This window comes from Rhagoletis zephyria, unplaced genomic scaffold, assembly GCF_001687245.7.
Source record: "Rhagoletis zephyria isolate East Lansing unplaced genomic scaffold, Rhagoletis_zephyria_1.1 Rzeph_scaffold_02430, whole genome shotgun sequence".
Taxonomy (NCBI): Eukaryota; Metazoa; Arthropoda; class Insecta; order Diptera; family Tephritidae; genus Rhagoletis; species Rhagoletis zephyria.
Genome location: NW_016159514.1, coordinates 59035 through 71666, shown reverse-complemented (window position 1 = coordinate 71666; position 12632 = coordinate 59035). Strand labels below are relative to the sequence as shown.

The 12632-nt window shown below is 35.9% G+C and overlaps 1 pseudogene; it reads left to right on the top strand.

The window, feature by feature from the left end:
- Positions 1-8276: 8276 nt before the first annotated feature.
- Positions 8277-9359, top strand: LOC108366878 (60S ribosomal protein L7-like; annotated as a pseudogene).
- The last annotated feature ends 3273 nt before the right edge of the window (positions 9360-12632 follow it).

The window sequence follows — 12632 nt, the reverse complement described above, 5'->3', positions numbered from 1 at the left end:
GAGTACGGGAATGATTTCTGGGCTATTTTGGGCACCCGCGGGATCCCGCGTTGCGTACGGGAAAGAACCCAATAGAAAGGTTTTGTAATAAAACAGTCCTCTCGCTCCCACACATAAAATCGGCTCCTTTACTTGTGCAGAATGTTGCTTACTCTACAGTTTCTAGTGATATTAGTAGTAAAGCCTGATATACAGTTCAATGCGAGCGTGAGCGTGAGTTTTTTATTTTGACCAATATCTTTGTTATTATTCAACTTTTTGCTATAGTTGTGACATGAAAAGATAGAGAACTAAAATATCTTTCAGAATTATAGAATAAAAACTAATTTAAAATTCATAATATGCCACATCCGTCAAAACTTGCCGTTCACATGCGAATGCTTTGCGTACGCACACAGTTGAGTGTGAGCTCAAAAAAAGGCATATTATGCATTTTAAATTAGTTTTTATTCTATAATTCTGAAAGATATTTTAATTCTCTATCTTTTTGTGTCTCAACTATAGCAAAAAGTTGAGTAATAACGAAGATATTGGTCAAAATAAAAAACTCACGCTCACGCTCGCATTGAACTGTATATTAGGCTTAACACCAAAAATTCTTTATACTAAATATTCGTTGGCATCACCTTCGTTTGCGTAATTTTCTAGAATAAGTGTAGAATAGCGACTGTTTAGCTATAAAATAACCAAAAACGCCGATTGATAGAAATTTTTACCCTGATTTCAACGATACCTTATTTATTTGGCGCAGGTAAAAAAAAGATATAAGAGGTTTATTTGCTTTGTTTATTTGTGTTTTTTATTATCTCTAAATTGTTGAAACCCAAAAGTAGATCATGATAAAATATGTAATATCGAAATAAAGATAATAACTTTCTAAATAATATGAATTGCTTTACCATTAATAATGCAGTTTTTTTCAAAAAAGGTTATTTCATGAAAAAATAACATTTGTTCGTTTTTTAGTGGTTTTGGCTTATAAATAGAAAAAGCTATAAATTATGTACATCAGCTGAAAGACAAATTAATTATCTTTTTGGTGACGTCATTAGGTTTTTAATCGGTTATATAGTTCATAAGATACTAATATTTAAGAAATCTAAAAACCGAACTTTAACCTTCTAGGACGTCTTCATTTTTTAATTGCGCCTAAAAATTGAGCATAAAAAATTCGATTGATCTGCATTTTTCGTTTTTGCATAGCTGAACGGTCGGTATTCTAGATTTGTTCCTAGAAATGACGAATAACTTAAATCAAAAATGCATATTTTTATGTATTGTTTAGTATTTCCATTAAAACACCAAATATATTGCACTTTCGTATAGAATTGATAATACACATTTTACTTTTAACTGTATACTTTGCCAACTTTTTGTAGTACCTTTCTACTACCGTTTTCGCAAAAGGCGATTCCCCTTTCTTCTACTTCCAAATACAAATCTAGATAAAGGAGTGTCAAATTTTAACTGTCACAAATTACATAACCTTGTATTATTGAATCATGGTGATAGAACGAGAAAACCAACCAGCCAATGTACACCCAATGTACGTTTGAAAACAATAAAAAGCAGGAGCGGTGCAGTAACCGTCAATATTTTACAAAATTAACTTTTAATTTTAAAAGCAAAAAAATAAAACATTGTGCGGAAATGTGCTGTTTGTAGTAGCAAAAAAGTAAGGAAAATGAAATCGTATTGCATGCGTCGGTATGTTGTACTATTTACTTAAAAATGAGCCGCATCAGGGAAAACGGGCAGACGCTACATGCCGGCTAAGGCGCTGGAGAGGTAGGCACGCATCGTCACAGTATATCTTTTAAGAGTGGTTACGGTGATCGCCTCAAATGTAACTTATACATCTCTTGCTGCTTATTCAATTCCGCCGGTTACCACAAAGCTTGCACCAATCACTTTCAGGGAAAAATTTTTGTTTGACTGCAAAAAAGGTTATCAAACAGTAGTGTTCAATTATAGAAAACCCGTTCACTGTTTCCACTTTTTTATATATAGCTAGTTCATTTTTATTTTTGAAGACCCCCTGCCTTGTATAGCAAGAAGTCGCTCCTGTGTCGACAAGAGCTTTTAAACTTCTGTTTAATTTAGCATCGTAGAGGTTGATGTAGGGGAGGACATCCGTTCAGGTTATTTACCCTCTGAGCCTTTTCTTGCGGTGTAAAGCTGTTATTGCTTTTTCTACGCCGCTTTACACTATTGGGCAATTCACAAGGTGTTGTGAAGTTATATTTTCCTAACAAAAGTTGTGTTAAAACACGACGGTTGTGAACACCTGTTACGATTATTTATTATATCTCAGCACTTAACCTCACATAACACCGAATAAACATAGGTTGCAGAGTTGTATCGTCATGTGTTATTTTTCTTCACAAAACAATAACAACATTTTTACAACTGTCATGAAATATCATGACTTCACGACAAACACGGCAAATACGACACCTTGTGAATTGCCCATATGTGTCTATTGGGCTTGTAACCCCAAAAATTATTTAGCTGGAGCACTTGTGCTAGCCATATTTAAATTTTGGTTTATAAAGCCACCATTCTGTTGCGGCTTAGTATTAAAATGTTTTTCGGAACCTTGATAGCGATGGATCTACATCCGTGGGCCCTGGTTTTGTGATGTTGCTCCTTGATGGGAACTTCAAGTTGTTACATACATAATTATTGCTACTGTGCCTCACTTTGATATTTGCATTCGTACATATATATGGGTCATTCCATACAATATTTACACCTCAATATTTTTTTTGGGATGAAACATTTTTTTTACATTCCTTATCGAAAAAAAGAAGAACCTACTTTTTTATTTGGTCATGGTATTCCAAAATCTCGAGAAAAAAAATTCCGAAATTTTGAACTCACGGAGAAGTATATTTTTTCAATTGTTTACAGTTAATAAACTATTTGTCCGAGAAAATCAGTTAAGGTATCAAAATGTGCGTAATTACCTCGGCTTTCCATGAGTATTCGAGATAAATTAAAATATAAAAAATTTGCATTAAAAAATTGCATTTTTTTTTATTTTTTATTTTCATTAACTTCATCATGTTTGATTTTTATTATTTTCAACCTGAATAGTTGTCAGACTTTACGCAGTACGCTGTATTTGAGAATGGTAACACCAAAACAGTAGAAGTTACGAGGTTTTTCATACCTGCGTACAGGCATGCGCTGCCAGTGCTAGCTTGACTGATTTGGTGTATTTCAAATTGATGTTTATGTTTTAGATACGTATGTATGTATGTATAAATGAAATAACGTACATATATTGAAACTTTTAACTTTCTTATTTATTAAAATACTCAGAATTGTTGTGAACATAACACTAGTTGATTGGTCATTCCATACAAAATTTACAGCGTAATTTTTTTCTACTGAATTATTACGGAAAATAACCGGATGCTATAAATTGATACTTATTTCGGTATTTTTATTTCAATCGCCACAGACTTAAAATTATTAATCAACTATATTATTTCCAATATTACAGCAAAAATACAATAATGATAATTCACACATTAATACAACTTTTTTGTCGTTTGCGTTTTGGTACAGCAGGTTTCACGAAGCTAGCAATTTGAAAATTTTGGCAGGAAGAATATATTTTGACCTTCAAATTACAATCATCTGCTGGCTCAACACAATGAAATTTGTGGGTACCAGAAATAGTTTGGCATGTCTTTAATCTTTTAATGAAGCTGTTTTCTTGTCCAAGGTTGTTTTGGGTTTCGTTACCCATTGCTTGTGCGTAATTTTCTCGACATTATTCTTTTCAAAAACGTCAAACATGATTTCGGAAAATTCTTCGTCAGTTGGGCATTTTTTACATGTTCCAAAAAAGCATTCTTCGCTTGAATTCTCACATACTAATTTCAGAAGAACATCAATATAGTCATCTACTTCATATTTTTCCATTTTCATCAATTTAACCACGTGACTGCCTAAAGAAAATTATTAGTCCTCTAGACACAGTGAAATTCATTACTCGTGTTATAAAATAATTGATTCGTTGTTCTTTTATCATTTTTTTCTTATTGTTGATATCGATATGGAAATTTAAAGTAATACTTCCATTCAATTAGTCTGTGTGAAAAATTTTATTTAAGTAGGAATTAAACCCATAATTCAATTTGCTTTAAATTGAATGGTAAATGACACGACACTAGGAGTTGAATTAAAAACTCCGCCGTTCGTTAATAAAATGTAAAAAAACAGCCGAATCGTACTTTTACTACAATTAAAAAATTTGATTACGTACCTAATGCCATGAGCTTCATATTCTCATGTATGGGACACACGCAAACCGTGTGAGTTCCACCAGAATTAGCTAAAATACAATGTTGTGGTCGGAGAGAACAAAATTTTGACAACCCAATTTTGAGACCTGGATTTTCTTCTTTGAACTTTTCGTAAATGCAAGAAAGATTTCCTATAACTAATCTCCTCTGACGTACACAATTCCCACCATCGATTTTCACAGACTTAGTGTCTTTTTGACCTGGCATCATGGTACTCACATTATCGTTTTCATAAAACTGTTCCACTTTTGATTTTATTTCATTAGAAAAGGGCCTTACTGCATAAAGAAAATTTATTGTAAGAAGTATACTTTTAATTATTGAAAATAATATATTACGTCTCTTCTCCGGCAATGATAATATTCCTTTTTTACTCTCCAGGTTTCTCCCTTTTTTTTATTAAATATCGGTACGTATCCATTTTGTCGGCAGCCTTCTTAATGCTCCAATTTTGTGGTAGTAGAGTCAGTGTTTGTGTTTTTTCTTGGGAATTTATGCCAGAAGTGTGAAATTTTTTCTTCAGTTTATTGAATAATTCCTCCGAAAATTCTATGTAACCCTGATGGATGAATTACAAAATTAATTGAATATGTCGTCACGATAAAATCTGTACTAGAATTTCTTTAAAAAAAAGTAAAGTCTTTTTCTTTCTGTCGATAATGTTATTTTTCAATATTTATTAAAAATATGAGAATTTTATTCAACTTATTACCTCTAAACATTCATCAGACGACGAGTTAGATACGTCTTCATCTTCAGAAGACTCACCCACTTTTGGAGCTAAATATATACAAATGCGTAATAATGTTCAATTATGTCACGAATTATATTTTTTATTCAATTATAATTTATATACACTCACAAGTACTATCTTTAACACCTTTATATGCTTTAACTCTACACGACACACACAAACGTCTTGAGGTGTCAAAAAATTAGATTTTTCCAGTATTTCAGCAGGAACGCGACGTAAATTTTTTCGTTGCTTAGATCCGCCATGATGTTCTTTGTTGAACGGATTGCAACACATATAAAAAGATGGCACACTCGACATTTCACTTGAAATTTATTAGAAACCTCTTATCAGAGATGAAAACAAACCTGCGATTGCGAAGTAATAAACAATTTTAATAAATCAAGTGAAGCGCATGCTTGTGCAGTGAAACTTTATGTACGCAGGTATGAACTCGTAACTTCTACTGTTTTGGTGTTACCATTCTCAAATTTTTACAGCGTACTGCATAAAGTCTGACATCTATTCAGGTTGAAAATAATAAAAATCAAACATGATGAAGTTAATAAAAATAAATAAAAAATAAACAAATGCAATTTTTTAATGCAAATTTTAATCTATCTCGAATACTCATGGAAAGCCCAGGTAATTACGCACATTTTGATACCTTAACTGATTTTCTCGGACAAATAGTTTATTAACTGTAAACAATTGAATAAAGATACTTCTCCGTGAGTTCAAAATTTCGGAATTTTTTTCTCGTGATTTTGGAATATCATGACCAAATAAAAAAATAGGTGTCTTCTTTTTTTCGATAAGGAATGTAAAAAAATGTTTCATCCAAAAAAAAAAAATATTGAGGTGTAAATATTGTATGGAATAGAGCTGTCAAACTATCGATAGTCAAGTCCATCGATGTTTTACGATAGTCTTAAGGGTGACTATCGATACTATCGATAGTATCGACCCATTTCATATGTTTTTCTAAATCCATTTATTTCTCGTTATCTTGCTTTTATATATTTTTTTTATTTTAGTGGCTCACGGTTGCATTTTAGTATCGCCGTGTAAACAGTCAAAAAGCGATTTCAGATATTTTCCCTGCAATTCGCCTTTCGGAAATAAAAAAATTTCTTTTGAAAGACACTTTACATGCAAGGTGCCACTGCTCATGCAACTGCTTTCTGCAATTTCTCAATTTGACAGTCTGGGTGCGTTCAGAAATGCATCAAGCTAAAGCATCAGTATCTTTTATTTCTAAACTATAATTGATGGAAATGTCTTATTTACGCAACTAAGTTCCAATTCGGCTTATAACCGTGGTTGCGCATATTGGACATTTCTATCAATTATAATGGATTGGCGCTTACACATATGTTAGTGTTTGGCCGAGCTTCTCCTCCGACTTGTGGCGTGCGCCTTGATGATGTCACCTGCAGTTTTACGCCGACTCCGAACGACGATTGTATTTTTATGAGAAGCTGTTTTTCACGGCAGAAATACACTTGGAGGTTTGCCATTGCCTGCCGAGGGACGGCCGCTGTTAAGAAAAAACCTTTTTTTCAATTTTTTTTTGCGATGTTGCTTTGGCCAGGGCTTGAACCCAGGTGCTGATAGGTGAAAGCGCGCACTGCTTACCACTACACCACAGTGGCCGCTGTCAATTATAATTTAAAAATAAAAGAGACTGATACTTTGGCTTGATGCATTTCTGAATGCACCGTCTTTTGAAATATACTGCATTGCCCGGTCTGACACGCTCTTAAGACGGCAATATATCCTCGGCTATTTCCAAGCTTAAATTAAAAAATGGCGCTTTTAGAAATAACGCCTTGAACCAACTAAACAGATCACCCAGCACGGCAACCGCGTATTTGTAATTGTATTTGAGAAAAAAATAAAAAAACGTCATTTCTTAATCGGTAGTTTCATTCACACACATGATTTCATTCCGTTTCATTCACATGGCGGCGAAAAAAGGACGTCACTGCAAAAAAAAATCTTTTCTCGCACACCGTCCTGGGTAATCTTTATTCGTTCGTTCATGAAATAATGCTGCCAATTCTTGTTCTCTTTGAACCAATACGTGCAAATATCAAAAGCGGTAGGAAAGAGAATAAGCTATCAATGAAACGATAGTGGCGATAGTACTAAAACTATCGATAGTTATTTCAAGTGACCAGACTATCGATACTATCGATAGTATCGTCGATAATTTGACAGCTATAGTATGGAATGACCCATATGCATCTAGTACATACTTATGCTGTTGTGCCGGTACATAGTTACCACTACTTTTGATTGCTAATTTACTTGAGAAAGTGCCTACATTCGCTTTGCTGAAAAATAAAGTGAATTATTGTACAAAAGCAAATGGACCGGTCAACACCTTTTTTCATTTCGCTCGCCGCAAAGTTTTACTTAACTTCTTAGAGCCAATTTACATGATGACTTTTCACCCTGGGTGGAAAGTCATGCGTGTCGAGCTTGTGGGCAAGAAGTGTAGCGAATCAGCCGGGTAGGCAAGCACGCACCGTGAGCGAAATCGAGGGGTTTTTTTGACGTTTCGCTTTTATCGAGTTCACTTTTTCGTATTTCTGCTTTGAGTTCGCGATTCCCTCCGCTTTAAAAATGAGGACGAAAGAGTTGACCAAAGAAAATTTGACGCTGAAATGTAAAAAAAAACGCAAGAAACGCCGCGAAGAAAAAGTCATCGTGTAAATACACGAGGATTTTCGAAGATTTTTTTAAAAGGGGACGTGCAAAAAACGAAGGGTGAGAAGTCGTCGTGTAAATTGGCTCTTAGTTGCGCGTTAATTAGCAAATCGTTGTTCGTATCTCAGTATATCCAGTAAAAAAAACTGTGGTGGAGTCCTTTATAGGGATAAAGTTTCCAGAGGTGAAATTTTAAGTACCACATAATTTCTTACACGCAGGGTTGCTTTTCAGCAAGGACTTAAGAAATATAAAAAAAAAATGCATATAGTGCATTAAATTTTGAAAGAAATACCATATAATGTATGTACTCTGATTAGTAATATTAAAAAAATGTTTTAGAACCACCGTTTAATGTTATATTTGATACAAATTAATTTTGCTACTCGGAATGCTCTGCGCATTGCCATGGAATACTTAAAATAACATCCCTGGTCCTTGTTTTTTCTGTATTGCATTGTGGTGAATTCACATTTCTCAGAAATTTGACAACAAAACAAAATGAAGGGAGTATTTTATTTGCTAATTTTTGCGATTTCTATTGTTTAATGTAAATTTTATGTCTTTTTAGGATATGTTGACGCAACAAAGAAGGCGCAGTTGGAAAATGAAGTTATTAGTATGAAGTAGCAGCATTTGGAAAATTATGCCGATAAGCAAGATGGAATTGGGGAAAGTAAGTGCCTGGTTGCAGCATATCTATGTATTAAAAAAGTAATTAATTAAATTAAATTGTGTTTAATAGAAATGTTATAGATCGGGTGGCGTTATTTAAGATGTGCCCCAAATATTTGTCGAACTTTTTTTCGCCTTCTCAACGTGCTAAATGACAAGATAAGATGATTGCCACCACGGCCGGTAAGAAGTCCGAATCAAAGGGAAAACTACTTTCCAGGAAGCTGCCTGCTGCCCCCGAGTCGTAGCTGAAGTTAAGCAAGAAGCAGGTCAGCAAACGTGCTACCCTGATCAAGCGTAAACTAAAGCGCTCTGCTGTGATTGCACTCCGCAAGCGTGAAAACTTGGAGCATGCTGAGAAATATCAACCAAAATATCTCCATGATGGACGCTGTGAGATGAAGTTGCGCCGTCTCGCAAAGAAACGCGGCCCATCATACGTGCCCGCAGAATGACTTTTGTGATTTGTATCTGCGGTATCAACAAAGTTGCACCAAAAGTGCGTAAAGTTTTACTGTGGCTCCGTCTTCGCCACATTAACAACGGTTTGTTCATCGAATTGAACAAGACAACCATTAATATGCTACGGATTGCCGAACCCTATATTACATGGGGCTATCCAGATCTTAAATCAGTTCGTGAATTGATCCACAAACGAGGAATTGTCAAGCACAACCATCAACGTGTCCCAAACACTGACAACTTTGTGATCGAACGCAAATTGCGCAAAGCGCACTATATTCAGTGCGATGATTATTTGGCGCACGAAATATTCACTGTTGGATTGCACTTCAAGAAAGCCTCCAACTTACTGTGGCCACTACGTTGAGGTTGGTGATTTCGGTAACCGTGAAGATAATAGCCCTGTTCGCGTACGCACTATCCAGTAAATCCAGTACTAATTTTACTCGTTTTTTAATGGATATCGTTTTCGTACGCAAAAACTTGCAAGAAACTAGCAAAAGAGGGGAAATTGAGAAAGAAAAAATGACAGATAAACTTGCAAGTTTAACTGGATTTTTACTGGATAAATTTTTACTAGCAACTATTTGCTAGTAAGAAAAACAGCTGATGGCGTGATGCTTAAAGTGATTCACATTAACAAAATAATTGTTTGTGGTGCTTTTAGAGTTGCAATTGACAAAATAAACCTATTTAAATATATAATAAGATAGAAAATATTAGTTTTCTAAGAAAATCGCATCGGAAAATAACAAATTAATAACAATTAATAGCAACTTCTTGCTGGTTTTGCGTTTTCGTACTTTCTTGCATATTTCGCTCATTGGGAGTAAATATTGGCTTACTCTCCGAAATTTGGTTACTGGCAAGTTACTGGATATTTTTTGCTGGAGAATACGAAAACACAACTTAAAAATTGCGTTTTTATTAGTAAAATAAATATTCCTAATACATTTATATTTTAGCTAAACCTGAGATGTTCAATCGCACTGCAATATTTTTCTATCCATTTTTCCAGTGCTAAAATAATTTTCATCACATAAAATTGCTGCACAACACCCTTATTGCCGAAAAAGCGTTGCTTGCAACAGTAGTCCTTTATGGGGACTAAATTTGGTGGAGAAAAATAGCTAAGTTTGTTTACTGGATATACTGAGGTTCGTATTAATTATTGTAACACTATAAGACTGCCATGCTTTTTCACGGATTTAATTTAAATATTAAAAAGTTTTCGGGGAGCGCAAACTAGCGCTTCGTCAATAAGTTTTATAATATTTTTGTTGTTATTGAATTTTGGTTAGTTTTTTATAAAAATATAGTTCATTCTTAAAGAACATCCGTGTAAATACAAGTTTAAAGGCAGTGTAACACGATTAGCCATTTGCCCAAAATTTGGTCCAAATCTATCCCAATTAAGGCATCCAATCCCGGACCATTTTGTGAATCCCGGGATTTCGGGATAAATTACCTTTAATTAAAATATGCTAACAAACTAGTTTTGTGGTCTTGCTTTAGTGCGAATACTAGGAACCAAAATAAATTTGTGTTTTTAAGAAAGAAATTTGTGTAAGGCGAAAATCGAATGGGCTATTAAGACTTTTAGTCCTTACAAGTCACCGGGACTTGACGGCATACACCCGGTAGAACTGCAGCAATCACGAGGTATTATCTCCCCATTCATTGCGTCTATTATAAGAAGCTGTCTTAACATGGGCTATATTCCGCTAGGCTGGAAAGAGACAATAGTCTCCTTCATACCCATCAGTCTTACGTTCTTTTTGCTCAAAATTTTTGAGAAGATAGTGGATGATTATGTACGGGGCGTGATACCAACTAGTAGGCTCTCCCCAGCGCAGCATGCCTATACGAAAGGCAAATCTACGGAAACCGCCTTACACTCGCTCGTCCGGTTGGTGGAAAAAAGTTTATCAGATAAATAGTATACTCTGGTTGCCTTTGTTGACATAGAAGGCGCCTTCAACAACATTAAGGCAAGCGCCATAACGGGTGCCTTAGAAGAGCTTGGAGTTGACCACAACGTAGCGGCGCTGATTGAGTCTATACTTGTCAGCAGGAAGATAACCGCTAAGCTTGGCAACACCACGATAAGCAGAGACATCTGTAGAGGCACTCCTCAGGGAGTGAAAGCACTAGAGAAGGGGGGTTGCCACATCACTGCATACGCTGACGACCTAACAATTGCCATTAAAGGCAAATACCCAAATACTCTAATGGAGATTTTGCGCTCTAACATGGCCACGCTTAGAAACTGGACAGAGAGTAGGGGACTCAGAATAAACCCTGAAAAAAAACGAAGCAATTCTCTTTACAAGAAAAAATAGGCTTCCCACAGTCTCCCCGCTAATCTTTATTGGTGTGGAGATATCTTTGAAGGAAAATGTTAAGTATCTAGGACTCATATTAGAAAGGAAACTCACGTGGAAACCTAGTATAGAGGAGAGAGTAAAGAAGGCTAACGTTGCATTATATACTTGCAAACGGTCGGAATCAAGTGGGGGCTAACACCTCGTATTACACATTGGCTATACACGTCGGTGGTCAGGCCAATACTCTTATATGGAATACTTGTATGGTGGCCAGGAACTCAAAAGCCAAGTTACCTAAAACTATTGAGTAAGGTCCAAAGAATAGCGTTTTTATGCATTTCAGGTGCCTGAAGGAGTACGCCAAACAAAGCGCTAGAGGTGGTAACCAATCTGCCCGCAGTAAACGTGGTGGGTAATTACGCGGCCGCCGATTCAGCGGTCAGACTAAAAAGCATGGTGCTATGTAAGGATCAGCGGTTCGGTCACGCCTCTATACTTCAGAACTACTGCGCCCCTAAACCAAACTTCGATAGGCTCTTCAAGATGAGCATCCCGTCAAGAAGACAATGGCAAACACCACGACCATGGAGAAGGTGGGAACTTAATTTTTATACGGATGGATCCAATCTAGACAATAGGGTTGGCTACGGAGTTTTCTCCAAGGAACTAGGACTAGAATTATCCGTTCGAATTCCGGACCACTGCAGTATTTATCAGGCAGACGTTTTAGCTATAAAGGAGGTGGCTGTGTACCTTAGTACGCATATCGTAACGAGGACTACGATTAATATTTTCTCGGCCAGCCAGGCGGCCATTAAATCAATGAACATGGTAATGCTGAGATGTAAGGTTGCGCAGGAATGTCTCGCAGCTCTAAACGATGTCAGCGCCGTGTTCAAGGTCAACCTCATTTGGGTTCCGGGACATAGAGATATTGAAGGAAATTGCAGGGCTCATGAGCTAGCCAGGAAAGGTACGAATCTACCCCTATGTGAAAACAGGGGCACTATTGGGATATCCATGGCAACCTGCAAATTAGAACTTCGAAATAGCATGATCCAAGAGGCCAACAGGTCATGGCTAGAGGAGGGCACATGTAGAACAACCAGGCTGCTTTGGCCGCAAATAGAAAAGAAAAAGACGAAAGAGTTGCTGTGCCTCTCAAGAGAGGACATTGCGAAGGTAGGTGGGGGGGTGAGCTCCCTGATAAACAAAAAATTTTCAGGTAAATGTGTCACCGTTTTTGAAATATTTACATTTTTTCGAATTTAAAAAAAATCGTGCCTTTTCATGTGTTTTCTTTAACTGCAACTACAAACCGGGCAATACTTAGTAAATTTTTTATGTAAAATACTTCCAGATAGTTGCCTCTCCATACTCAAATGCAATGTAGTTAAAATA